The sequence below is a fragment of the Coptis chinensis genome, chromosome 3 (genome assembly GCF_015680905.1).
Source record: "Coptis chinensis isolate HL-2020 chromosome 3, ASM1568090v1, whole genome shotgun sequence".
NCBI classification, from domain to species: domain Eukaryota; kingdom Viridiplantae; phylum Streptophyta; class Magnoliopsida; order Ranunculales; family Ranunculaceae; genus Coptis; species Coptis chinensis.
The window spans coordinates 70,366,319-70,394,289 of NC_141458.1; the positions used below are offsets into that span (position 1 = coordinate 70,366,319).

General features: G+C 35.0%; 1 long non-coding RNA gene across 1 annotated transcript; it reads left to right on the forward strand.

Moving 5' to 3' along the window:
* Positions 1 to 11,980: 11,980 nt before the first annotated feature.
* Positions 11,981 to 13,026, forward strand: LOC147510601 (uncharacterized). The gene is made up of 2 exons (XR_015216818.1): positions 11,981 to 12,751; positions 12,843 to 13,026. It is a non-coding gene; the product is annotated as an uncharacterized LOC147510601 (long non-coding RNA).
* The last annotated feature ends 14,945 nt before the right edge of the window (positions 13,027 to 27,971 follow it).

A 27,971-nucleotide genomic window follows, 5' to 3' on the forward strand; every position in this document is an offset into this window, starting at 1 on the left:
GCACGCTTGTCCTAATTATTTATAAAATTCGTTATCAGTATCAATAAAATTTCCAATTTAAAAAAAAAAAAAAAAAAAAAAAAAAAAAAAAAAAAAAAAAAAACCCTTCGTCTCGCCCAGCACCAGCAAAAAGCAAAACAAAATTAAAACAAAATCAAACGAAAACAAAACAAAGAAAAGAAATAGTACCAATTTCACCCAGGCCAATTTCTCTCCTCTTCTCCAGACAAAACAAAACAAATTGAATCTGCATTATCTTCTCCAGCAGTCGGTCTTAACTATCTCTACGCCCAATTCTCTCCAAACCATTTTCAATATAGCCATAGTTTAATTTAGTTGATTAGGTAAGTTCAATCCAGTTCAATTCATTGGGGTTTTAATAGTTAGGGTTAAATGCATAGATGGGTAACGAACTATACACGAAATCAAACATTGGTGTATAAACTTTTTTTTAAGCAAATTTGGGTAACGAAGTGTACCACGTTTTGCAATGTTTGATTATGTTTTACTTCCGTCCAATTTTTTCATACGTGTCAAGTTTTTTCATACATGGCAGATTGCCACTAGATCACCACATAGGAAAATAAGTGACACAAAATTAGAGAAAAAGAAAAAAAACTTGACACGTGTGAAAAAAATGGACGGAAGTGAAACAAAACCCAACGTGTCAAAACGTGGTACACTTCGTTACCCAAATTTGCTAAAAAAAAATAGTTTATACACCAATGTTTGATTTCGTGTATAGTTCGTTATCCATCTATGCATTTTTTTTTCTAATAGTTATTGCTATTAGTTTTGGGTTCAGTCTTTTGAAATTTGGATATTTTTTTGCTAGCAGTTCTTTTGTTTGATTCGGGCTCTGCTTGATTTGTTTTGTGCTCATCCATTTATCGGGTAATTTTGTCTTATGCTTTTTCCTTTAATCTTTACCCCATCTTTAATTGTTATTTTGGTGATGCAAATTTCGTTTTAGGAAGTGGGTTTATGGCATTGCTAGTTTAACTGAAAATTAATTGAGTTTTTCTTAAAAGTAGAAAATTTTAATCTTTGATTGGGGTTGCTCATGAAATTTTCAGTTTTTAGGTGTACGTTACAATCATTTTGTTGTACGCTTAAATCACCGACATTAATACTAGGTCTGTAGATGAAGCGATATATACTTGTGCATTTCAATATGGAATGGATTATGTTTCTATGGATTAATTATGTCGTTCAACTGACAAGCTAAGTATAGGCTAGGATGTCCTTTACTTTGTCGTTACTCTGACGTGTTATAAGTATTAAAAATCTTGCAGAAGTTGCTATTTTAATGGCTAGGTAGTGATTGAGTTTTACTTGTTTTAATGGCTATCTAGATTGGAATGTTTTAATGGCGGAAAGGAGCATTGGAATGTTGTTGTTTTTTTTCTGTTGTTGTGGTTATCCCAATTGTTGGTTCAGTTAATATATTGTCAGGGGTATGGATGAATATGAATTATTATATTTCCTATTTCATTTTCCATCGGTATATAGAATTGAGACCTTTTAAATGATTGTTACTCTGTTACCATACTATTTTGAGTGCCATCGACAGGAGTCTGCAAAAGTAGTTACTATTTTAGTCCTAAACTTGTTTGAACCTTAGATTGTTGCTTGCTAATGATCTTTTGAATAGCTATGAAACAAAACATGGACAAATGAAGATGATATACAAGTGTCGTTAGTAAACTATCTTTGTTTCAATCATGGGCAAAAGTACCCTCTTTCTCAAAACATCTCATCACACTCCAAGGTAAATACACCCCAGAAAGATGGAGCCTAAGCACAGTAGAAGGCTTAGAATAGATGAAGAGATATCCTAAACACTAACAATAAAATATAAGGTACAATAATATCCCCATTTTGGCTCTAGACTAAAGAAACTATAAGTTGTCAACATTCATAATTGATTCTCTCTGACAGTGAGTCAGGTTTCTCCTCTAGTAAGCAACTAATGGCAAGGTAGTTTGTCCTTACGAAATGTGTCTGACAGCAAGATTGAGTTTGTGCCCAAACCATGGATACAAATGGCTATGTAGTGATTGATTGATTGATTGTAGTTTTGTAAAATTTTAAACAGTCGAGTACGATATTCATTGCTTTCATATGCATTGTAGTTTTGGTTTTTAAATTAGATTGTACGACTCTCTCTAATTGATTATGTTTCGTTTTCGTTTCGTTTTGTCGATGAAGCTTGTTTTTCATATTATTAAATGGAAACATTTGGTGAGTTTTATGTTTTTATAATTGTAGTTCCGCTCTTTTAAAACTATAAATACTAAATTAGTTTTGCATTTTGTTTTACAGAGCAACGTCCTCAACGAAACTACTCTCATGCTTGAGAAAGGTCTACAATTGGGTGGGCCTGCGATTCCCAAGGAAGCAAGGAGATTGTTCTACGAAGCGGAAAACTTGACCCGGTGCAAGTTTATTGGTGGGCATTATCGTCATGATCGTGTATGAAGTTGGAGCTTTGAAGTTGGATTATAGTTTTGTATATATATTAGGGTTTGATATTTGAATTTATATGTTTGAAGTTATTTTATATGAATTTCGAATTTAAAGTTATGTATATGAATTTGAATATGAAAATGTGCATTTGAATTTCACGTTGAATTTGAATATGAAAATGAACGTGAATTTGAGTTTGAATTTGAATATGGTTTGATGTATATGAATATGAATTTGAACGTGAATTTGAATATGATTTGATGTATATGAATATGAATTTGAATATGGTTTGATGTATATGAATATGAATATGAATATGAAGAAAATCAAAAAATCAATTTTGCTTGGATTTTGGCCCAAACGACCCAGGCAGGTCGCAAAGAAGTGTTCAAAATGATCTCTTCAGACCGCTCAACATCTCTCTAAACGACCTTTTCAAACCGCTGCCCTTTAGACCTGAACGACTCCACCAGATCATTTAGGTATGCATCCAAATGATTTGGTGAGGTCGTTTAGGTCTATAGGCAAGCGATCTGCATAAGTCGTTAAGGGCAGATTTGTCTGTGAACGATATTTGGAGATCATTTTGGATGCTTTTGTGCGACTTGGCTGGGTCGTCTGGACCAAAATCCAAGAAATTTTTTTATTTGATTTTGTTCATTTCATATTCATATACGCACATAACTTCATATACATAACTTCATATTCATATTCATATACATACAACCATATTCAAATTCAAATCCATATACATAACTTCAACTTCATATTCATATACATATACATACAACCATATTCAAATTCAAATTCATATACATAACTTCAAATTCATATACAAATTATTCTAACTTTAAATTCCAAATTAAAACGCCATTATACATAACTTCAAATTCTAAAACAAATTGCATTAAAAACCTCTTCAAACGTTTATGTATACACCTAATTCAAACGCCACTATACATAACTTCAACTTCTTCAACTATGGGTAATCCTTCAGTCGTTGTCCTCATCACCATCTCTATCTTCGTCATCGTCGTCGTCGTCATCATCATCTCTATCATCGTCCACATCTTCAATCTCCTCATCAATAACTATCAAGTAAGAATGTGATGACAAATGTCAATTTTAAAGTGAACTCCAAACAATTTAGTATTTATAGTTTAAAAGAGAGAAACTACAATTATAAAAGCACAAAACTCACCAAAAGTTTCAATCTAATAATATGAAAAACAAGCTTCATCGACAAAACGAAAATGAAAACAAAACATAATCAATTAGAGAGAGTCGTACAATCTAATTTAAAAACCAAAACTACAATGCATCAATAATCTCATTTCACCAAAAAATTGTTACAATGAATATAGTAATACAGTGAAAATGGTCCAATACAATCAATTTGCGACAACAAGAAATCTAGCAACTACTAATCAATTGAATGGATAAAAACATGCTTGAATGAGTTTTCTGGTTCAATTGATTTTTGTAAACAGTCATGTCAGGGGACCCTTCATGTCAATGCAACAATGCATACAATTGTAAATCTTAAAAAATAGTTGTCATCTTCGGAAAATGACAACAATTCCTTCTTTGTAGGAATTTAATAGTTCTTTTCTGAGTTTCCCCGTGATATGTATATTCTACTACTAATTCAACTACTAAACAACTCAAAACCAAAAATAGGATTGATCGTCTTTGGCAAAAGGAACTGACTATATAATACAAGGAAACCTCATTTTTCATTTGCAAACTTAGTCATGACAATGCAATACAACCACCAACGAAAATCAGGTCATGATAATGCATACTACACACTGAACCAAATTCACAATAGATAGTGTAATCATAACAATCCCATTTCAATATAGATAACATGCATGGATATCAAGTACCTCAGTGTAACTTTATAATTGTTTTCAATACCTTCATAGTATATCAAAACAACAAATAAGACAAAAAACACAGAACAAACAAATTTCACACCTAATACTTAGACAAACTTCAAAATTTATATACAACATTGACAGTAAATAGCCCATATACAATTGACAGTAAATAATTTATGGACAATCACATTCCATGTAATGGTATATGAGGTCCCCATTTGGTGTTGCTATAATTTTGTAGTTTTTTTTCCTTTGATTGGTGGCTCACTCCAAAAAAATAAAACCTATGATCCGTATAAAAGGTTAAGTTATGGGCACTCATAACTTACTTTTCTTTTAATATTAACTACTTAAAAAAATGGTTTAGTTATAGGTGTTGTGGTTTACTCAACTAACCCATATAATAGTATATGTGGTAGTTAGGGTGTGATCTCTATTAATTCCTACAAAAGAGTTAAAAAATTAAATGAAACCATGAACACATCTCTAATCATCAATGTTGGCATGAAAAATGTAGCTTTTTAAGTGTTTTTAGAGTGAAGTTGTCAGCTTGGCTGCAAAAGCCCTTGAGATTTTTGTCTTTCTGGAGAGGATAATAGGATGGACCTATAATGAGATCACTCGCTTTCTCTAATCGCTATCCATTGGAAGGAGATTGGATAGGTGCATTTACTAATAGATTTATTAATTTCTTGATACCGCTATCATTTTTTCTCTAGGTTTGTTCTTACATATACTTGATTCACAGCTGATGCAATGATGTTTACTAGCCTCCTAGTCCTTGGTAATGACTACATAAACCTAGGTATCATTTTTTGCTTATCAAAAGTTGTTAGGTGCTAATATGTACTTGGTCTTATTATTCTTGACAACTCATTGGGTAACTGGATATAGACTCCAGGGTACAAGTAAACAACAGGTTTTTCCAAACTCATTTTCTCAATTTGACTTTAAAACCTCCACTACTAATTGTTTGTGTCAGTAAGGTAATATTGGTAGTTATATAACAACAGGTGTTAGTTTATGCATAACCTACATGATATTTCCATTTCATTTGGACATGGACATGTAAATTTCATGAATAAAGCAAAGACACCATATTGTCCACCAATAGCTATAGCCCCTCCAGTGATTTTTCGTAGAATAACTTTAACTTTTTTACCATGGAAGGGAGTTTAAACATCAAATCCGCTAATATGCATGATGGACAACTTAACTTTCTATCATCGATCTATGGATGTTAGTGTTAGGGTTAGCAATGTACCATTATTAGGATAAACCAAAGGTACTTTTGTAGATTATTTTTACAAGCATGTGTTGATTATTAATAGGGTGATTATTAACGAATGTACAAGGTCTAAATAGTAAGGCAAAGTGTTACTTTGTGTTTAACTTAGCTAGGTAAGATATATAACATCTTTGCATCCTCAAAACGTCTACAATCTTTAGGTTTCATTAAACTAAAGCATATTGACTTAACAATACAGGGAGCTTTAAGAATTCTCAATCGATGAGGAGGCCTACTGCCTGCAACTCTACAATCTATCAGGCCTTTGCCATTGAGCCCCAAGGCATGTCTTCTTTTCCATCTTCAATGTTTTTTGACGATTTTATTATCCGGATTATTACTGTACGTGCAACTTCTTTCCCCCCGCACATTATTATATTTTTTTTATTTAAATGTCCTTTCCTCAACTAAAAAAGGTAATAAAAGCAAGTTGTGAATCTACTTCGTCTTTTCATTCTACCACTATTGTGTTTTCTTTTCACTATATATATATCAAAACTTCACTCAAGTACATAACATTAACCATATTCATCATTAATGCAGCTCTGTGCTTTTATATTAGGCCTTGAACATGAAGCACCTGTTTACACATTCACTTTGTTCATTATGTTGGAAATGCAGTAATTTAGTTTTAACTCAACAAGTTTTTTCATAAGACTTTTATTCAATGGACTTTTATTATGTGTATGACATCTGAGTTACTGCCATCAAATTCATTTTATCTTTGGAAGTATAGTCTAGCCCATTTAGTGTGAGTAGGTGAGCAATGTATTCTTCAAAGTACTCGGTGTAGATGGAGCTCCTCAAGGTCTAAATGGGCAACTCAAAGCCCCTGGAAATCATGTTTAAAATAATTGTTGCTGAGTATGTATGCAATTGTGTCAATCTTGATTGGTCGAATATATATCACAATTGCTGAGTAAAAATATTAGCTAATATTTAAGAGTCAAAGATATATTGTAAGATTTTGCCATGAACAAAGTACTATAGGATTGGAAAACAAGGTTTTAGACGTTCTTTTTTTTTTATCCCCTTAAAGCTTCCCCCCCGCTCTTAGAATGATCAATCAGTTTTCTTTATCAGTGACAGTGATTCATTCTACAAATGCAATGGTCAAGCATGAAACAACCAAGATCTAAATTATTATCCTTTGGGAAGTTCATCTACAACCAAGATCTAAATTGTTATCCTTTGGGAAGTTCATCTGCTACTTTTGCATTTTATTCCCATTTGATTAGGTGTTATTGGAATCATTGTGTTTCACATCTGATGTTAGTGCACTTAAATAATGAAATGCTTATCTTACAATTATTTATGGTTTACCTAATGTTGGTTTGGGAAAAAACCTTCTTAGCCTTTTGTTTATTTTTGCCACATATCACTGCCGAATTCCTTTTAGAGATGGTATAATATTACACTTTCTTTCCTTTGGCTTTCTATACAATGACATGTTTTTCCCATCTCTTTCCTCCTGTTGCAGCAGTACGTACTCTCCCTCCATTCCAAGGCACAAGGGTAACCATCCAACTCACAATTTAATTTTTTGTTTGTAATTTTCATTTATGAGGGTTGTGTATGTAAAATAAACTTCTAAACATCAGATCTCACTAAGTTGGGTCTACATAATGGAAACACACTATTTCGACCAAATATGATCAAAACACTAAGTGGTGACGAAAGAGATGATCGAATAACATGAAAAAATAGTGAGAAAAGTGATGGTGATTGAGTGAATGATGAGACTGTACCTTTCAGTTATCTACGTACCCAAATTATCGATGGGATCAAGTCTCAATAACGTAGTTCTTTATGAAAAATAGTTTGGTATTTATATGTGTAGAGTAGAAATTTCTTGTAGCTCAAGTAATCGTAATTGAACATGACTCTTAATTGATAATTATCTCTTTGATAAGAAACAAATTTGGATATAAATTAATATACGTAAGTGGCAAGCTATGTGGCTAGGGTTCAACCCTAGACACATGAGTTAATGGGCATGTACATCAATCCATGGTATTGCAAATTGGGCTTTAGCCCTGTCGATTAAACAAATAAAGTGGAGACCCTACTAATAGAGGTTTGCCATGTAGGTAGGGGTCGAAACACTACCCCCTCTTTGGCATGCGAACAAAGTTCATATGGCAAAGAAGAGAAGAAAAATCAAGAAAAAAATGGAATAAGAAAAGAGTGAGCGGAATGTATAACAAAGTGTCGTGTGAATGTAAACGATAGGAAAATAGACTGTCGGGAACAAATCGTGAATTATTGTGAACGAAATAATATCAAACTAATATATATTGGATGCAATGTAATTAAATGAATGATGCTGAAGTGAGAGTTGAAATGGGTGGCACAGAAAAAATTCAAAAGAAATTGATGGCAAAAACTGTACCGAAATAATTACGTAATAATAATAAAATTGAGTTTGACTACTCATGCCAGCGGAAGATATATTAGGATTAGACAAGTAAAATTAAATGTAGGGGCAGTTTAGTAAGAATAGAAAGAAAAAGAAGTTAAATACGAATTGGATTCGAAGGTGAAGACTTTAGTGACTAAAACTGGATGCCAACTTCGGATTAGATAAGAGTTCAACCAGCAATGTAAAACTATATCTAAGGAATATTATATAAGTGTCGGCTAAGCTCCATACGCAAAACAGTAGACAGAAAAAAAAAAAAAAAAAAAAAAAGTAGAGAAAGATATACAAAGGAGAGTAAGATGGCGTGGCAAGGCAGCATGCCATGAGGAATTGGAAATCAAGTTTCGAATCGGATGAGACGTTAAGAGAGAAGTGGTTGCAGGTAGATGAAGAAAGGTTAGTACTGTTTTTAGCGTTTATATATATACGGGGTCTTAAATCCGGTAGTAAAGCAACATAAATCTTATAAGGCCATGCCAAATTGCCAAATTTTAGGAGTGAATTTAAGGTTCATAAAGTCAAAGTGAAACAAAGGCTTGCTGGCGATAAAAGAACAATCTAATCCGTGAGAGGAGCGAACATTTTGGGAGAAGGGGGTGTGGGGTTATCTGGACAAAACCAACTTGGTTGGTTTCTGTCTGTCTGTCCTCATCTCTTCCCTTCTGTTTTTTCTCTTCGTCTCTCTCACTCTCTCTTTTCCTCTCCCTCTCCAGACACTCTCAATCTCTACGTATTCCATCTTTTTTTTGCAAACAGTAGGTAAAAAAAAATCGTATTATCTCTTGCCTCTCTTGAAATACTTGGGATCAACAACCTTCTCTTCTTACGGCGCTTTGTCTCTCTCAAATCTCTCATTCGCTTTCTCCTAAAAGGTAATAGCCAAACAAAACAAAAAAAAAAGAACAATGCGGCCCTAATAATATCTCTATTTCAAAAGGTAAGATATTTCATTTAACCTATTCAAAAATTTCATAGATTGGAAATTACTCATTCGAGGATCTGCAACTATTTCGCTACTTTGGCAGGAAGGTTAGTTTCGTTCTACTGGCCTCTAATCATTATTTGAAGATTTATGATTTTTTTTTAAGAAGCATGAAATATCTTGATGACTTTTTGTTAGTTTCTAAAATTGGGTTTTGGGATAAAATTTTGCCCTAATATGATGAGTCTTGCCCTTTTAGAAAAAGTTGTATGGAGTTATCACCGGCCTTTTCGTGGTCGACGGAAGATGAATTGTCTGTTGACAACAACGTTTTCCACCCTTTGGTATGTCCGAGAGGGGAAACATTTAGAGTAGATATTGGAGATCAAAGTAAATTATCTCGAAATGCCTGGTGGAGTATATACACAACTATTCTCACAGACATAGTTGTGTATATAAATTTGCTCCTAGAGTTTAGTTGTGTAACCCTAAACCCTAAGTCCAAACACAGATAGCAAATTCTGGAAATCACTCAACTCGGGCCTTGCGCTGTGTAGATGGTTGAAATTTAATTGTGAGGGTTGTAGGGAGATGGGAAAGAAGATTCAGATTGTTCTTTTATGATGAATTGTGGTTATCATTACAGCTACAGGTTCAATTGGCTAGGACTCTTACAAATGCAAAACAAATATTCGAAATGGTTAGAGAGGCCATTAGTCGGAAAAGGTTCGAAGGTACAAGTGTACAACCTATCGGATTAAATGCAATGCAGCCACATTAACTGACTTTTGAACCTCGGTCAAGTTCATTACACTTCCATGGCCATTGTTAAAGCTGGTTACAGTAGTTTTAGATAGGTTTATTGGTCTTAGAGTTATCTCCTGTTAAAAACCCTTAATAACATGCTCACACAGTGCATTGTGGTGAATACGATAAGTCTTTTGTTTGGGTTAATAGCTGTTGTTGCTGTTGCTTGGTGAGGTCTTTAGTAGACTCAAGGTTTGTGTTGGCTGTATTTTGAACTATGTAATGATGTTTTCCTTTTCCTACAACTGAAAAAAGCAGTCTAGATGTATGCTTCACTTGCAGAAGAAATCATATGCTTATCACTTGCACAAATCCCATAAATTTTGTTATATAGTAAACTTGCAACTGAAGTGCTTGAAGTCAAATTGAATGCCTTTGTACTTGAACAATATATTAAAGGACCCAAAAATTTTCGATGCATTCTTTAGAAAAAAAATTTCATAGTTAACGGATGTGCTTATCACACATAATTTCGTTACTTTAGTGCTTTGTTGGTTTTGTTTGATTTTTGCTCAGCTGCATATTGCAACGTGTTCTTTTGTCCCGGAACACTCTACTCAACCAGTTGATTACAGCCTGTTTGACGCCATCCAACTATTTGTGGCCAAGATGCCTGATTAGAGAAAGCCTCGGATGTGCGGTATCATTGAGCCTCTTTACACCTTAACCCGTTCTTAACGAATGTTGTAGTAATGTCATGGAAGAATCATCTATACGATCTTATCGCGACATTATTGGACTGAATCCTAGGAGCCCCGTAACAAGACACTTGATTGGCACCGCGTGAGTGAAGATACCAATGGAAGATGAGCATATCGAGGAAGATCTTCCAACATTTACTTCATGAAGATGGTCATGAGTACGGGCTTCCGCGACAAGAGATTTCAGCCTCGGTTTAAGTGATCCCCGGTTGTGGTGACAAACTGTAACCTGCTTTTACCGAATTTTTTCCTCGTCAAGCCTTGCCTGGTCTTGGAAAGCAGATCTCCATGTGGTAAAGGATTTGGCCCATCTCGGTCATTAGCCGAGTTAGGTAGAACGTGTGATTCGTGTCGCGAAAACCCATTGCTCTCACTTGGTAGGAGTGATGATAGGTTCTCTATTCTCATCTTTGCGAGCCAACCAAGAACGTGGAATTAAGAAACTGGATCATCCAAACTCCACCTACCTCAACCGACTCCCGATGGAGGAGAGAAATCAGGTACAATCTGTCAATAAGACTCACCATGTCGGTGGTGTATATCTCCGATTGCAAAGGCAGCCTTCCCATCGCCCCGACTCATTTCAACAAGCTCATCCGAAGATTGTATCGTTCCTCTGCAAAGTTCGGTTCCTCAAGAATTTGCATGTACCAATCGATTCATTTATTTGAGATTGAAATGACGATCTACGATTACTAGCGGTTGCCAATCTGTGATTCTTATCAAGCAACAAAGAAACATAGTTATCTTTACATATAGAATAACCAATACAAATTGAACTTCGAAAAAGGCAATATAGTCTTCTGAAAGGTTATGCTTCTTGCTCGACAACAAGGCCTTTGTTAAAATACTTCCAAATGTCCGCCAATACTTTTCTTATACAACTAACCGAATCGAGACTTGGCATGGAATTCAGCAAGAAATAACCGGAAGGGTGCGGGAAAAAGTTGATTATAAGGTCGCTTTCGTGGTTAGTCCAAATCAGTAATAATTCGAAATGACCGCGTTAGTACGATAACTTTGTGGGTTCAAAATGGGATGTACAAGAGCTGTATACCTGCATTACCAAGTTAGTATGTTTTCATTTTCTACTACTTTAGTCCTATTTGTAGAAACATACTTCAGTATTGGCCCGTCATAGTATGTGGTCTGGTGGCTGACCTAAGGAGTTTGCTTCCTTTATGCTTTTATAATTTGATTCCATTAGCACGCCGAGACTTTAGTTTTTAAGCTTTTGCATCAAAGGATTATCAACCGTGGTTGTCTTTGTTTGTTTACTTGTAATGGTTTCGAAGTTTGCGTGGCTTCAACTAAGGCATGGACGGTAATGCAGGGGCAGTTCAAACCGGATAGTGTCCCAAAGAAGAGCTATCATTTTATTGAAGGCCCACCGGTGGAGTGGCCATTCTTATGGAAATTGTAGTTTGTCACTATAGTTAGCATTTATATAATTAATAAATGATATCGGATACAATATAACTATTAGACACTATATGACTATAGTTCATAGCCACTACTATTCTATATAATAGCAATTATATAGTATATATATAATTCCATGCTCTCATTATAAAGTTGTACTCTATAATTTGTTAAAAAGTATATACTTCTTATGAGAACATAAGTACAGCATTTACGAACTGGTGTGTAGTTTGTCAATGTGGAGAGATGAAGTGGTAATATAAACTTCTGGTTTGTCAAATTGCCTCTGGCCTATGTTACAGAAATGCTCAACCGTAGGTAACATAGGTATAGTTGGTGGCTTCAATGTTGAAAGGATGTAAGGGCTCTTTGGCGAGTCATAGCTGGTGGGCTCAATATGGGTAATCTGGCCCTTATTTTTCTATTATATCTTTGGCTTTTGAAGTTAGAACGAGGTCCCTTTGAATATATAAGCCTCCGATTAAGTTCACAAGTACATCAAGAGAAGTACATTTGCTATTGAGAATTGTCATGCATTTGGAAGCTCATTGTTGGATGTACTCAATTTTGGGAAGGCATACACACTTTTAGCTGTGTTTATTTGATTCTTAATTTCTTATCTATCCAGACCTTCAAATATTTCTCATCTCATTCAATTATTGTTAAGGATATACTGTAGATCACTTGATTTTCACTGATCGATCGAACAATAATGACTTTTTCAGTGAAGCAAGCACAACAGGTGTGCCCAATTTACTTGAAAAAAAATGTGTACAGAGTTATCAGAAATTGGCTTAAACATCCATATGCATGCTTTGGAAACGAACTCTTAACATTGTAAGGACTTTTCTCTATCTCAAATTGATGTGAGTAGGTACTCTTTTTATTTGCTCAATGTGTTTTTTGCTGATAAAACATATGTATGCAGGAATGCTCAGAAGAACATATCTCAACGCTTTATCATATCTCAAACATTGAGTGTCTATATTCCGTGCTTTTTGCTAGCATGATGTCCCCGAATAAAAACGATGCGGTATTTAATAGTTCTTCTTTTGTTGTATGGGATGTCTTATTAGCAGTATATTTTATTTATTTAATTATTTTTACCTGTCTTTTGCATTCTTTTTTGCTACCAGATATTGAGTTGGTAAATTTACAGATATCAAAGACCATGGTGTTGTTTTAAAAATGGAATTTGATTCTACAAACAAATTTTGTTTAATATACATGTTAACATTGCACACAGAAGAAAAGTTTTTCATCCAGACCACTTTTCTATCAGCAACATCACTTAAACGCCAAGCACCCTCAATTGAAGACTATACAAGAATGAGCTATTGATCAATGTTGAGTCTAAATTCAAAAGAATTACTTTTACATGCAACCATGCTAAGGAATGCACCAAGATAGAACGTGCTTGATTTGAAGACTAGACATGTCACCAAACATTTAAGTCTACAATGCAAATGGACAACATATATGAAGTGTTCAGGCTCAAGATGAAGATAGCCCGCATGCAAGTCCTCATTGTGACTCATGCTGATTTTTTATGCTTCAATTTACAATATGTTTCAAATAAGTTCACTTTTTGCAAATTCAATGTTCCCAAGAATCGATGTAGATGTAAGAACTAAGAATTAGACATTCTCGCTATCAGTTTTGCTTATGTAATAACATTTGTTTGGCTTACATTTCGTTCCTTAGAGTTTTTAAGAACGTATTCTTCTTGCAATTGTTTCTAGACCTAACCTGCTACGTTTTTGCTTTTATTAAAAAAAAAAAAATCTATAAATTTTAATTCCTGTATTCAGTTGGTTTTGTTCGGATATAATGTTTTTTTTTTCTCCCTAATTTGTGTGCGCTTTTAAAATTTCTATAATCATGTTAAAGTATATTGAAATATTTATTTTTGTTGTTGTACTTTGTTAGCTTCGCAAGCGCAACGCGCGTGCCAATTTGTTAGTGTTAATAATGACTTGGTGATTTGAATTGATATTGGAAAAGGAAAAAAGAGGTAAAAAGTATAATGAACAAGCATATCGTAGTTCAACATGAACTTGAATATTTGAATACGAAGAAATTTGTAAGACATGCAAAGCACTAAAGGTATGAGAGATTTTGGGATTTGGACTTATAATTGAACTTGGAATTGTGTGGGTGTGACACATGGACGTGGAGATGGATTAGAAGTAGATGAAAAACCAACCTGAACTTACTTTCAATTTTGTCTTTTTGTGCTGGCAAACGTAATTGTTTGTCTCAAATTAGTAGGACTTGTCTTCTCTTTGTTGAATGTCAACTTAGCTAGTATGATGACTTGTAATTTAATGAAGTATTATTCCGGAATCTACAGGGCCTGAGGAAAAATCATCAACAATAGGAATTTTGGAGTAAGGCAGTTGTGCAAGCTTGAGAAGAATTCTTGCGCCAAACAATGTGATTACGAAACAAAGTCAAGCTATTAGCTATGTACTCCAGGAATATTTTGCTGAAAATTGATAGCGAGGGGAGACAAATACACCCAAACGATTTGATATGAAAATCAGGATACAAAACGAAATAATAGACTAAAAACACTCAAGGTGAGAGAAATTGTAAGATTGGTTTAACGGAAGTGACTTGGAAGTGAACCGAAGTTGTTAGTTTAATAAAAAAAATTTTGTACAATTTGTTTGAAGAATGAATTAATCTAGTTATCATTGTAGGTGAAGCTGAGATGCGCTATGCCGCAAGATGAAGTGAACCAGCTGCCGAAAAATATGCCAGTAATGACAATAATTCGTCGGAGTCAATGATTTTCGATAGCATGAATAGTATGACAGTATTATTTTTATATTTTTATTAGTAATCTTTAATTTTTAGTTAAGTCTGAAAGACTGATGAAATTTTGTATTTCTACCGCAGGTTGAAACAACAGTATGATGAGCAAAAGATATGTATGACAAGTTTTGAGCGGAAAGATCTCAATATCGTAGAAAAAATAAAGAAGCTGAAGAAAGGTGTTGACCAGGGTTAGTGCACCGCAATGCTGTAGAAGAAAGAAAGAAGTCGGAGAAAAGTTTCGCTCAGAAAGAACAGCTCAATGTCTTAGAAAAATTAATGAAACTGTCAGAAAGATTCACTCAAAAAGATCGTCTCGTTGCCTTAGAAAAAATAATGAAGTTGTCGGAAAGTTTCAATTCGCTCGGAAATATTTGCTCAGAAAAAGCGGCTTAATGCCTTAGAAAAAATAAAAAAACGGGAGAAAGTTTTCGTTAAGAAAGTTGACGTAATGCGAATTTTCGCCGCACGGAGAAACGGCGGTATTACAAGCAAATTATATTCACAAAGAGTCGACGGAGAAAAATTTCGCACAGAAAGGTGTCAATTAATGGTGTGGAAGAATTAAAGAAGCTGAAAGAAGTTTCGTTGAGAAAGAGCGGCGCAATACCTTAAAAAAAATAATGAATGCGGAAGATAGTTAACCGAAAGCGCTAAGCGAAGCGAATGCAGATTTCGAAGAAGAAAACGAATATTTAATCGAGCGACCGTAAGACAATTAACAGAGATAATTAATTAGATAATTGTGTGAATGTAATAATAGAGCTAAAACTTTTTTTGATGAAAAATAAAAATAAAGTATGGGTTTGCTATTAAATATTATTGTTATGTCAGATAACATACCTGTGGAAAACTGACAATGTTGTTGATTTATGTAATTGAAATGAAATAGAATGAGACGCTTCCATGTAGAGAAAAATGCCCCCAATGCTAACGTAAATTGGCAAAATTAGACTAAGCGAGCATAAAAGCGTTCAAACTTAGACTGACAAAGCTAAACATGGTAACTTCGTCAGATTTTGTCGTAGCGATAGTAACGTACTAAGCGAGCGTAAAAGCGTTCAAACTTAGACTGACGAAGCGAAACGTGATAACTTTGTTAGATTTTATCGTAACGATAGTAACGAACTAAGCGAGCGTAAAAGCGTTCAAAACTTAGACTGACGAAGCTAAACGTGATAACTTCGCCAGATTTTGTCGTAGCGATAGTAACGTACTAAGCGAACGTAAAAACATTCGAACTTAGACTGACGAAGCTAAATGTGGTAACTTCGTCAAATTTTGTCGTAGCGATAGTAACGTACTAAGCAAGCGTAAAAACATTTAAACTTAGACTGATGAAACTAAACGTGGTAACTTCCTCAAACTTTGTCGTAGCGATAGTAACGAACTAAGTAAGCATAAAAGCATTCAAACTTAGACTGACAAAGCTAAACGCGGTAACTTCGTCAGATTTTGTCGTAGCGATAATAACGAACTAAGCGAGCGTAAAAGCGTTCAAACTTAGACTGACAAAACTAAACGCGGTAATTTCGCCAGATTTTGTCGTAGCGATAGTAACGAACTAAGCGAGTGTAAAAGCGTTCAAACTTAGACTGACGAAGCTAAACGCGGTAATTTAGTCAGATTTTGTTGTAACGATAGTAACGAACTAAGCAAGCATAAAAGCATTCCAACTTAGACTGATGAAGCTAAACATGGTAACTTCGTCAGATTTTATCATAGCGATAGTAACATACTAAACGAGCGTAAAAACGTTCAAACTTAGACTGACGAAGCTAAATGTGGTAACTTCGTCAGATTTTGTCATGCGATAGTAACGTACTAAGCGAGCGTAAAAGGGTTCAAACTTAGACTGATGAAGCTAAACGTGGTAACTTCGTCAAATTTTGTCATAGCGATAGTAACGTACTAAGCGAGCATAAAATCGTTCAAACTTAGACAGACGAAGCTAAATGTGGTAACTTCGTCATATTTTGTCGGAATGATAGTAATGAACTAAGTGAGCGTAAAAGCGTTCAAATTTATACTAACGAAGCTAAACGTGGTAACTTCGTCAGATTTTTTCGTAGCGAACTAAGCGAGCATAAAAGCGTTCAAACTTAGAATGACGAAGCTAAACGTGGTAACTTCGTCAGATTTTGTCGAAGCGATAGTAACGAACTAAGCGAGCGTAAAAGCGTTCAAACTTAGACTGACGAAGCTAAACGTTGTAACTTTGCCAGATTTTGTCGTAGTGATAATAATGTTGTGATGAAGACAAAATGATACTATTAGAACTGAAGTGAAAGAAAGACTTTATTGATCACCAAATCTTGAAAAGTGCAAAAATAATAACAGAAAAGAAACTATTGAATTGAAAATAGACTAACAAATTTTTGTCTCATTTTTCGTTCAACTTGTCTATTTTGTCCACGCACTTAGTAAAATAATTTGTTACGACGAGCAAGAAACGAACACTGTCGGGGCTGTCGGAAATAAACCAACAATGTTAAGGCCCCCTTTTGCAAATGACCAAGGTTTATGGATTGGATGACGCTTCATCGCGAAAAGTTTGACCCATATCACATATCATGTTTTTGACAAGGCATATACTTCCCGGACAAACGTTTAACATCCTTTGGCATGTATGGCCACCAATACCATTGGGTCATTGCTATATGAGCGAGACTTTTCCCCCGGGAGTGATATTCACATAATCCTGAATGAATTTCTTCGAGGCCTAGTAAATCGTTCATTCTGCCCAAACAACGAAGGATTGGATTGAGACTTATGCCGCTGCGATAGAGTTTTTAATCATCAAGAATTCCAGAGCATCGGCAACTGCATGATCGTCGTCGATAGATACCGAGATATTATCAGTGCCAAGCGCGTTGGAATCATCTGACAGCATAAGTGGTTAATCCAGTGTTGTCACGACAACGACGAATTTTACTTGATTTTCCACAGATAAGTATGCGATAAAATTAGGATGCCTTACATCATAACGCGGATATTGTACACTAACGCACTAACCCATGGGCTGTGTCCGCGTCGGACGCGATCAACACGGTCAAGACGCGGTCAACTAAACTGGATGCGGGTCAACATGGTCAGGACATGGATTTTGACCCAAAAAAATAAAAAATAAATCAAAATAATATTAAAAACTCAATTTTTTCATTTTTTGTTTTATTAAGACTTATGACATGTTTTTAAAGTTTGATTAGGAAATATTAAACTTAATTTTGTGGCTATTTATCTCTAATAGTTTTGAATTTATAAATATTGATACATTTAATTTAGTTTTTAATGTTCAATTTATATAAAATAAAATTATAAATATTAATTAATTTCCGCATCCTTTGCTACGTCCGCGTCCTACATTTTTGAGATATAACCAAGTCGTCGCGTCTGTGTCCGCGTCCGCATCAATGTCCGCATCCGCGTTGGTGCAACATAGACTGTACAATACTGATATATATAAAATTTCATATAATTCGTTAAACTAAGTCCAAATAAACGTCCATTCTATCATCGCGAGCCGCATACTATCATTCAAAGTAGCTAACGACTAACTTAGAATAATTAATCGAAACTTAGTCACTCGAAGCTGAAGAGTTGTGCGTATACCGCAAAAGACAGTTTCGTACTCGACCATATTATTTGAAGCGTCAAAACCCAAACGTAGAGACCTCTCAATTATGTCTTCATTCATCTTTAAGAAGACAAAACGAAGATCAGAGGCAGACTTATTATGCAAACTATCGGTGTAAATCTAGCAATCAGCTGATATATCCGATAAATATTTCAAGTTATCGCCCCCAGGAGGTAATGACAATTAGGGATCGACGTTTTTCCCATCGAGTAATGCGTTCAACATAGGAATATCATCAATAAGAAAATCAGTCATTAGCGAAACCAAAGTTTGTCTCTGTTTAATTATACGAGTGTCAGAGACAATATTGTAAGCGCTAATGTAATTTGTCCATTCTGAGACTCAATTCGTAGACATTGCGAAAAAACTTGCGCAGTGGATAGTCAGTATAAACTTCGATGATTCCTTCCTGAAAATAAGCTTAAGATGTCTAGCAGCAAGAAACAAGGTCAATGTAATTTTCTCAATACAAAAATGCCTCAATTCAGCTGATATAAGAGTCTTGCTAACAAAGAATATGAGACAACTATCAGCACTATTAAACGACAATGAACAAATATAAATTAGAAATGTTTTGCTGAGACTCGTGAAAAGTAACCAGTGCGAAGTCCGTATTTATCATCTTGAACTCGTGGGTAACCATTGCAAATAACGATAATCTAATCATCACCACTTAAACGATCCCACACGCAACTATGTTGTTAGCGTGTGTTACGTTGTGGTGTGACAGATACAACACCATTTTTGAGAATTCGTGGATAACGTACGTTGCAAACAATAGGAATTGCATCCTCACCACGTAAACAATCCCACACGCTACAATGTCGTTGGCGTGTGTTATGTTATGGTGTGATAGATGTCACATTATCTTTGAGAGGAATGGTTCATTTTATATGACACTTGTAGTAACTATTCTATTTCCGATCCATACACGCTTGAACTTTCGAAGATGTGTTTCTTGAGGCATTTGACTTATATTATCAGTATCAGATTGTAGAGACCATATCTTCGTGGAAAAGTAGTAATGTCGTGCGGCGCTGAAGAGGAGTAAGAAGGTTTTTTTTTTGTCTGTTGTCGCCAGGTTGACCTTGAACATCATGGTTGGGTTGATCGATAGTAATTGTATCAGGAACTTGAGCTCTTCTACTATTCATCATAATTTTTGCAGAACATTATCGAGGGTGTTGAATAAGAACCACAGACGGCGCTAATTATGTTTTGACCAAATATATGTAGGAACTGTTATGGTTACATGTAATGATTTACTACAAACTGCGAAAACCCATGCATAGCGAAATAAAGGGTGTTCACAATTTTGTTTAGAATTATACCTTTGATCAGCTGTGATATCTCTGAGAATCCAAGCTCTACGAATCAACAACCTCATGATCTTCTGTTGTATTCCTATCTTAGAATGGACGTTGTGTGGGCAACGATCTACCAGCCCCTTCTTTCTCTCTTGGCATCTCTCACTCACAAGATCAGAATTGAATTTGGAACTTGTCTTTCTTGAAAAAAAAAACTTAGTAAAAACAGCGAAAGAAGAGGGGTTTCTTTTTATAGGCTACAACAGGGACCATGAGAATAAATTAGGGTTAGGTCTCTTGACGGGCTTGGGCTTCCCATGTTCGCCCAGAACACACGGCCCAAGTCCGTTAACAAATTGCTTATTCCACTAAAGGCCATTGTTACACTACCGCCCTAATCCCAAATTACGTGTATTACATTTATGGGCTCCATATTATATGTTCGTTGATCTCCCCGTGTTTAAGATATCGAATGCCCGTTGATTAAGTCAAGTTACTGAAAACTACATTAATCAACTTCTTATGTCCTTGAGTAGTACTACTCAACCTCATTGTTATGTCGGATTAAATCCACCTGCAGGGTTTACATGACAATCATTATGAGCTCCTCAAGGGGACATCATCAACCCGACTTCCTACGGGTCATGGATTCCTTTTATAATCAATAGCACACCTTACATACAATGTCATTACCCAATCCATCGAGTTTGTTGATTCACAAATGAATCTCACTTATTGATGATTTAAAGCAATGTACAATGCACGTAAGTGCCCGTTATTATATCCGGATTAAGAGGACAAGCATCCATAATAACAGAAGTGTTTGTTCTCTTATATAGTCAGTATAAAGAAAAATAACCTCACTTGATCATGTTCAATACACACAAAGTGTACTAGTGTAATCCTGTAGTCAAAATAGACTAATACCAGATTATACTACAACCGTACCAATGGTTTGTCCAAATCCATCTAGGTTGTGAACTTTTACTTATATTTTATAAAGTACTGATGATATGATCTTCTGTGTGTCACCACACACCATATCATCGACAACATAAAGTATTAGACGCATGCATATAACTAATAACATATATAATATGCATAATATTTGCCTATATGATTCTCATTCAAAATATAAAGAATTAGAGTTAATACTATACAAAAGTAATGCTTTTAGTATATAACCCTATCAATATGATCAAAACACTAAGTGGTGACGAAAGATATGAATATCGTGGAAAAGTAGTGAGAAAAGTGATGGTGATTGAGTGAATGATGAGACTGTACCTTTCGGTTGCCTACGTACCCAAATTATCGATGGGATCAAGTCTCAAGAACGTAGTTCTTTATGAAAAATAGTTTGGTATTTATATGTGTAAAGTAGAGATTTCTTGTAGCTCAAGTAATCGTAATTGAATATGACTCTTAATTGATAATTATCTCTTTGATAGGAAACGAATTTGGACATAAATTAATGTACGTAAGTGGCAAGCCATGTGGCTATGGTTCAACCCTAGACACATGAGTTAATGGGCCTGTACATCAATCCATGGTATTGTAAATTAGGCTTTAGCCCTGTCGATTAAACGAATAAAGTGGAGACCCCTACTAATAGACGTTTTCCACGTAGCAAACGTAGGTGGGGGTCTAAACACACACACTAAAAAACTAATGTGTGAGTTGAAGAGCTGTTACAGTACATAACCAAAAAAAAATGGTATTACATTTTCTCTATGTAAAAGGTTTGTTTTTCATTCAATATCTCAGTTCAATGATGGAATCTCTTATATTGTGATCTTTGATTAAAAGTGTGTGTACATTGTTTTAAATTTGAAGACAATAGGAAATTGACACAACTGTATATATAAAGGCTGGGGGTACAGAGTGGATTTTACAATGGTGAGGCAAGGTGACTGTGTTAAACCGAGTCTAACTTCGTATTGTGTATATATGCAGATGGTAAAGAGAATATTTCTCCTTTCCACAAAATAATAGGGCTCTAGTGCACTATATAAGGGCGTGTAAAAGTGTTTAGTCTATGGTGTACGTATGTTTGAATCTATGAAAATCCTCCAATTATATGTGATGGAGTATACCCATGTTTACTGTTCTGTTTTTTGAAAAGTTTTCATGAAGCGGTGATAAAGCGCAAACATTCAGTAGGAAATACATATATTAAGGGGCCATTTGTTTTTGGCTCTTATAAGACCTTAAGGTCTTATAACCTCTTATAAGATGTGGCCCAGTGATTTTGGACATTTTTTTGGTTTGTTTTTTGCCTCTTATAAGAGGCATTCTACTAGAAATGTCTTATAAGAGGCTCCAATTCTATCAGTACCAAAATTGGATCTACTTCAATTTTATAAGTCTTATAACTTGAAAAATGACTCAAACACCCCTAGTCTCATTTCTCTCTTCTTCCCTTTTCATTATCTTCTTCTCCAAATAACTCTATTGCCCTAGCCACCACTGGCTACCACCACCACTGCCGCCACTATCACCACCATCATCACCACCACCACTACCACCACCACCGTGCTATTAAAACCACCACCACTTCTACTACCACCACCATCACCATCACTACCACCGTGCTATTAAAACCAATATCATCACCTCCACTACCACCACCACCACCTCCACTACCACCACCACCACCACACTATTAAGACTATCACCACCGTGCTATTAAGACATCCACCACTTTTACTACTACCACCACCATCGTGCTATTAAGACCAATATCATCACCTCCACTACCACCACCACCGTGCTATTAAAACCAATATCATTACCTCCACTACCACCACCACCACCTCCACTACCACCACCACCACCACCACCACCACCACCACCACCACCACCACCATCACTACCACCGTGCTATTAAAACCAATATCATCACCTCCACTACCACCACCACCACCTCCACTACCACCACCATCACCACACTATTAAGACTATCACCACCATCACCACCGTGCTATTAAGACATCCACCACTTTTACTACTATCACCACCACCGTGCTATTAAGACCAATATTATCACCTCCACTACCACCACCACCGTGCTATTAAAACCAATATCATTACCTCCACTACCACCACCACCACCTCCACTACCACCACCACCACCACCACCATACTATTAAGACTATCACCACCACCACCACCATGCTATTAAGACATCCACCACTTCTACTACCACCACCACCACCGTGCTATTAAGACCAATATCATCACCTCCACTACCACCACCACCGTGCTATTAAGACTACTACCACCACCACCAATTAAGATAGTTTTCTAAAATCGATATTCTAATTATCAAAATTGATTTGAAATCAAAAATCAAACTATACGCTTGTTTCAAATTAATCTATTCAAGTTAAATGTGATGTAAAGTAGGGTTATATTTGTCAAATAACCATCTATAAGATGTCATGTATTTGTTTTTTCTATTTTTACAAGTGTTTATAAGAGGAACTTAAAATGAAAAACAAACCACTTTATAAGACCATCTTATAAGACCCTCTTATAACACATGGTCTTATAAGACCCTCTTATAACTTAACCCAATAAAACAAATAGCCCCTAAGGTAGCACCCAATTACGGAAATCACCATAAGAGATGCAATACTACTTGAGATTTTATTATCAATTTTCCAGTTGACTTTTTTTTTTCTCTCTCGATTTTGACTTTGCGTAGGTCATTCAAACAACTGTCTTTATGAATGTGCTTGATGCAATTGTCGATAAAAGTGTGAATGTTTCTTAGGTCAGGTACGGGTGTATGCTTGACTTAATAGTTTCACCTTTTTCTTTGTGGAGGGAAATACGTTTTATCCTTGAAGAATTTCCTACAAAATTAGAAGTCCACTTCGATATTACAGCGACTATTGACCCCTAAACAGGTATTCCATTGTGAAAAGTTCATGGAGGCTACATAGATCGGTTGTTTTAGTTGTTGTTAGTGCTGGAAAAAAAAAGAATCATGGCTATTGCTTTCTTATACTATTGGTGAGTGTTCATTTAAATAAAATAAAATAAAAATTAATGAGTTTTTTTTAAGTTTTTTTTTGTTTGTCTAGACTATTAATTGTCTACTTGGTTATTTTATTACTTCATGTTGGGACTTTTGTTAGACTTTACATGTGTGTGAGCAAGTAATACTACACTGACACAGAAAAAATGACATAGTCAAGACACAGTGACGTAGCATGTTCCAACATCAATGTTGCAGTGGTGAAAATAAAAGCCAAAAATCTTTTTTCTCTAACTCAAAACATTTATTCTCTTTCTATTATCATCTTTCCATTCTTATTTTTCCATTCTCATCTTTTCTTCATAGCAAACCATCCATTCCATTGTTTTTTTTATAATGCAACATTGATGTTGAAGTGGTTTTCATGATGCAACATTGATGTTGAAGTGATATTTCTAGTTGTAGTGGTTTTCATGGTGCAACATTGATGTTGCAGTAATATTTTTCTGTACAACATTGACGTTGCAGTGATTTTCATGGTGCAACATTAATATTGTAGTGGTGCAACATTGATGCTGCAGTGATATTTCTCTGTGCAACATTGATATTGCACTGGTTTTCATGGTGCATCATTGATGTGCAGTGGTGGTTTTTCATATTGCAATATTGATGTTGCAGTGCCACATCATTGTGTCGGTCAACTGTGTCAAATTCTCTGTGTCAGTGTAGAATTATTCATGTGTGAGCCTATGAATATCTAAATTACATGGTTGCCTGGCATGGATTATGGCAAGGGAAGTAATAGATTTCCTTACCTGTGAATATCTACGACAGTTGGCAACCATGTTCTTTACATCTGCGTTTTTTGTTGCAATGCTTTGGCATCTAATTTATTTATTGCTTTGCAAACTTTTATATCTTACTTTTTTCCTTGACATATTCAGTCTAGCTAATTGATTATCTCTGTTACTAGTGGGACTATTTCGGTAATTAATTCTCCACCTCTACTTATTCAGTGTTGATCAACAGAAGATGTTTCTGATCGAGTTCAAATAATTCGGTTAAAGAGCAAAAAAATGAAAGCCAAATGATTTTTATAAAGGTAATACAAAACTTACTGCACCAAATCTAGCCTTACTCGATTTTTGTTTTGTAAGTCAAGCTTTTACAGCTGAAAGTATTAAATCCTTTGTATCTCCAATTGTTCATTTTGTTTCTACACTCTTTTATGATTTCCTTTGATTTCATCTAAGTTCAAATCAATTGCAACTTTCTTTGAGATAATTTCACAAGCTCTAAGAATATATATAGTCAGTGTTGTTATAGACAACACTAGCTTTAGGCCCTGTTTGGTAGCCTGTATTGCCCAACCCATTCATGGGTTAGGGTGCACTATCCCGATTTTTATGTTTGGTTCCTATTTTTTGAGCCCAAGCCTGTAGACCTTAAGCTACTAGTTGGTTGGCCCAACCACAAAAGTATGAATAACGGTATCCATTGGAAAAGGTTGGATTTCAATCTACATCATACTAAATAAGAAAAGGACCGACAAATAAAAAAAAAAAAATGAGAAAACACAGCCGTACTCTTCTTCTTCACCACTTCAACAATTTATTCCCCCCCACCACCACCACCATCTTCTCTCCACACCTTGTTTCTCTTAAACAAAAAAGAAAAGTGCAATATCTCAAAGCAAAACCCACCGTTTTCATCACACAAAATCTCTATTTTCTCAAATTTGAACATCTCTCTACTCATATCATCTCTTGATTTCTCCAATTTTGAAGATACAAAATGAAACCCACTTGATTTTTGCGATTTCCAAATTGTTGCTACTAAAGAAGTTTATGTAATATTTCTTTGTAAATTTCTTTCAAGAAAATAGAAATATATATGTGGTTGTTTTGGTATATTAATTTGGGAGTTTGATTAACAATATGTTTTAAGATTACATTGTATTGGGTTTTCTATTTGAAGTTTTTCATAATTATTTTGTGTGTTTCTGGTGCAACAAGTTTTGAGGAAGAGTAGGCAAGAACCAAACAACTTGTGTTATTGATCATCTCTGGGACATGAACCACGAGAATTGGATACTCCAAATTTGGCTAAGTACCACCTACTACAGCATAAGTTGTTACTGCCAAACAGAGCGTTAACATATAGTTTATCAAGGAGAGACATTAGTTGTTACCACTGGATCAAGAGCATTAGAAGCTAATACTAAGTATGCGAGGGATCGGATTGTATGCATGGCCTTATAATATTTTTTCGCCTCTTACAACACTTTGGTAAGGTTTTTTTTTTCGAAAGTTGTTTTCACATTATTTGCATGTTGAAGATACTTAAGCTTTTAGTAACACTTTCTTTGAACCGTGCAACACTCAAAACCACTTCTTAATGACCAAAATAGTCTGGAAGTCAATTGGTGAACATGCCTTTACAATGATGGTAACATTGCATTTGCTTAAAATCCAAATATCTTACATGTTTATGTTTTAGTGCTATGACTTATCCCCCTCCCCTTTATTTCCAACACATCTAATCTCCATTTAGCATTAATATTTTTTATTCTCTGTTATAGTACATGTACTTTGCAGTTAAGCTAAACCATCTAGCTTGAGGAAGCGATGATCATAATACTAGCTTGCTTTTCACTTCAACACAAAAAGTCTACTACAAGGTAACATTGTTAGTTTTTTAGTATGTCGTGAGGATTAGAGTATGATATCATCCATGGATTTAGTGCGATGCAACTGAAATGTAATAACTCATTTTAGGCAATCAGGTTTGAAAGTGCATTTGTATTACTAGATGAGTTTTAACATCATTGTATATATATATATATATATATATATATATATATATATATATATATATATATATATATATATATATATAACTCAACCCTCCTCAATTGAGGAAGCGTTAATAGAGCCCCAAAACTAATTACGATAAAATAGCTTAATTTATTTCAATACTTAGATGGCGTTATTAGCATGCGAGCTTCTTTTATTGTCTAAATTCTTCTCTTAAACATTTTAGAGCATTAAATTATTGTTTTTGTAAGCTTGGCCACTGCATCAAAGAGTTAGTCACCTAGAGAAGTCATTAATTTCTCTCTTCAACCTCATTAAACTCTAGGGGTTTGGCGGGTGGGTGCTAGCATTTTTGGTGTTGTATATAGTATGATAATTCTTTACTGTTTAGTCTTTGTATGTTGCTACATGGTTATTTTACGGTCAATATACTGCTTTAGAACCCTACTTGATATCCAGTAGGATTAAATGAAACACCTCAAGTCCTTCTTAATTACCCCCAAAAAAAAATAAAGGGTTAACTAGTATTACCCCCTAGATAAGCCAATTAGGATTTCCCCCCCAAATTAGGGTCTCCCCCCTAAATACACACAAAAAAAAATCGGTCAACCCACTTTGACTTTTTTTTTGTGTGTATTTAGGGGGGAGACCCTAATTTCCCATCTAGTGGGGGGAAAATTCTAATTGGCTCATCTAGTGGGGGGGTAATACTAGTTATCCCAAAAATAAAATCAGTGATCCGTATAATAGGTTAAGTTATGAGCACTCATAACTTACTTTTCTTTTAATATTAACTACTTAAAAAAATGGTTTAGTTATAGGTGTTGCGGTTTACTCAACTAACCCATATAACAATATATGTGGTAGTTAGGGTGTGATCTCTATTAATTCCTAAAAAAGAGTTAAAAAATTAATTGAAACCATGAACACATCTCTAATCATCAATGTTGGCATGAAAAATGTAGCTTTTTAAGTGTTTTTTGAGTGAAGTTGTCGACTTAGCTGCAGAAGCTCTCAAGATTTTTGTCTTTCCGGGGAGGATAATAGGACGAACCTAGGATGAGATCACTCGCTTTCTCTTATCGCTACCCATTGGAAGGAGATTGGATAGGTGCATTTACCAATAGCAGTCCCATTTGGAGCTCTCTTAGGTTGTCCACGTTAGTTTTTACTCACGAGAAATCAGGAAAAATAAATAAAAATTACGAACAAAACTACAAAAGTACTTCTCTATTACTAACGAATAATCATTATACCAAAATGGAAGATTACCAATTTAACTACGTCTCTTACTAACGAAAATTCCCTACTTCTCGGAAAAGATTGTACCAATCTCCTTTAAGAACTTACAAAATAACAAACTTACTAAATAAAATCTTAGAGTCCATATAATTTAGGAATCCCCTTTAGAGTTCATATAAGATATCTATCAGAATTCCAGGTTGGTGCTCTTCGATCTTCCACAGGTCCGCTTCCTTCAAACTCAAGTTCC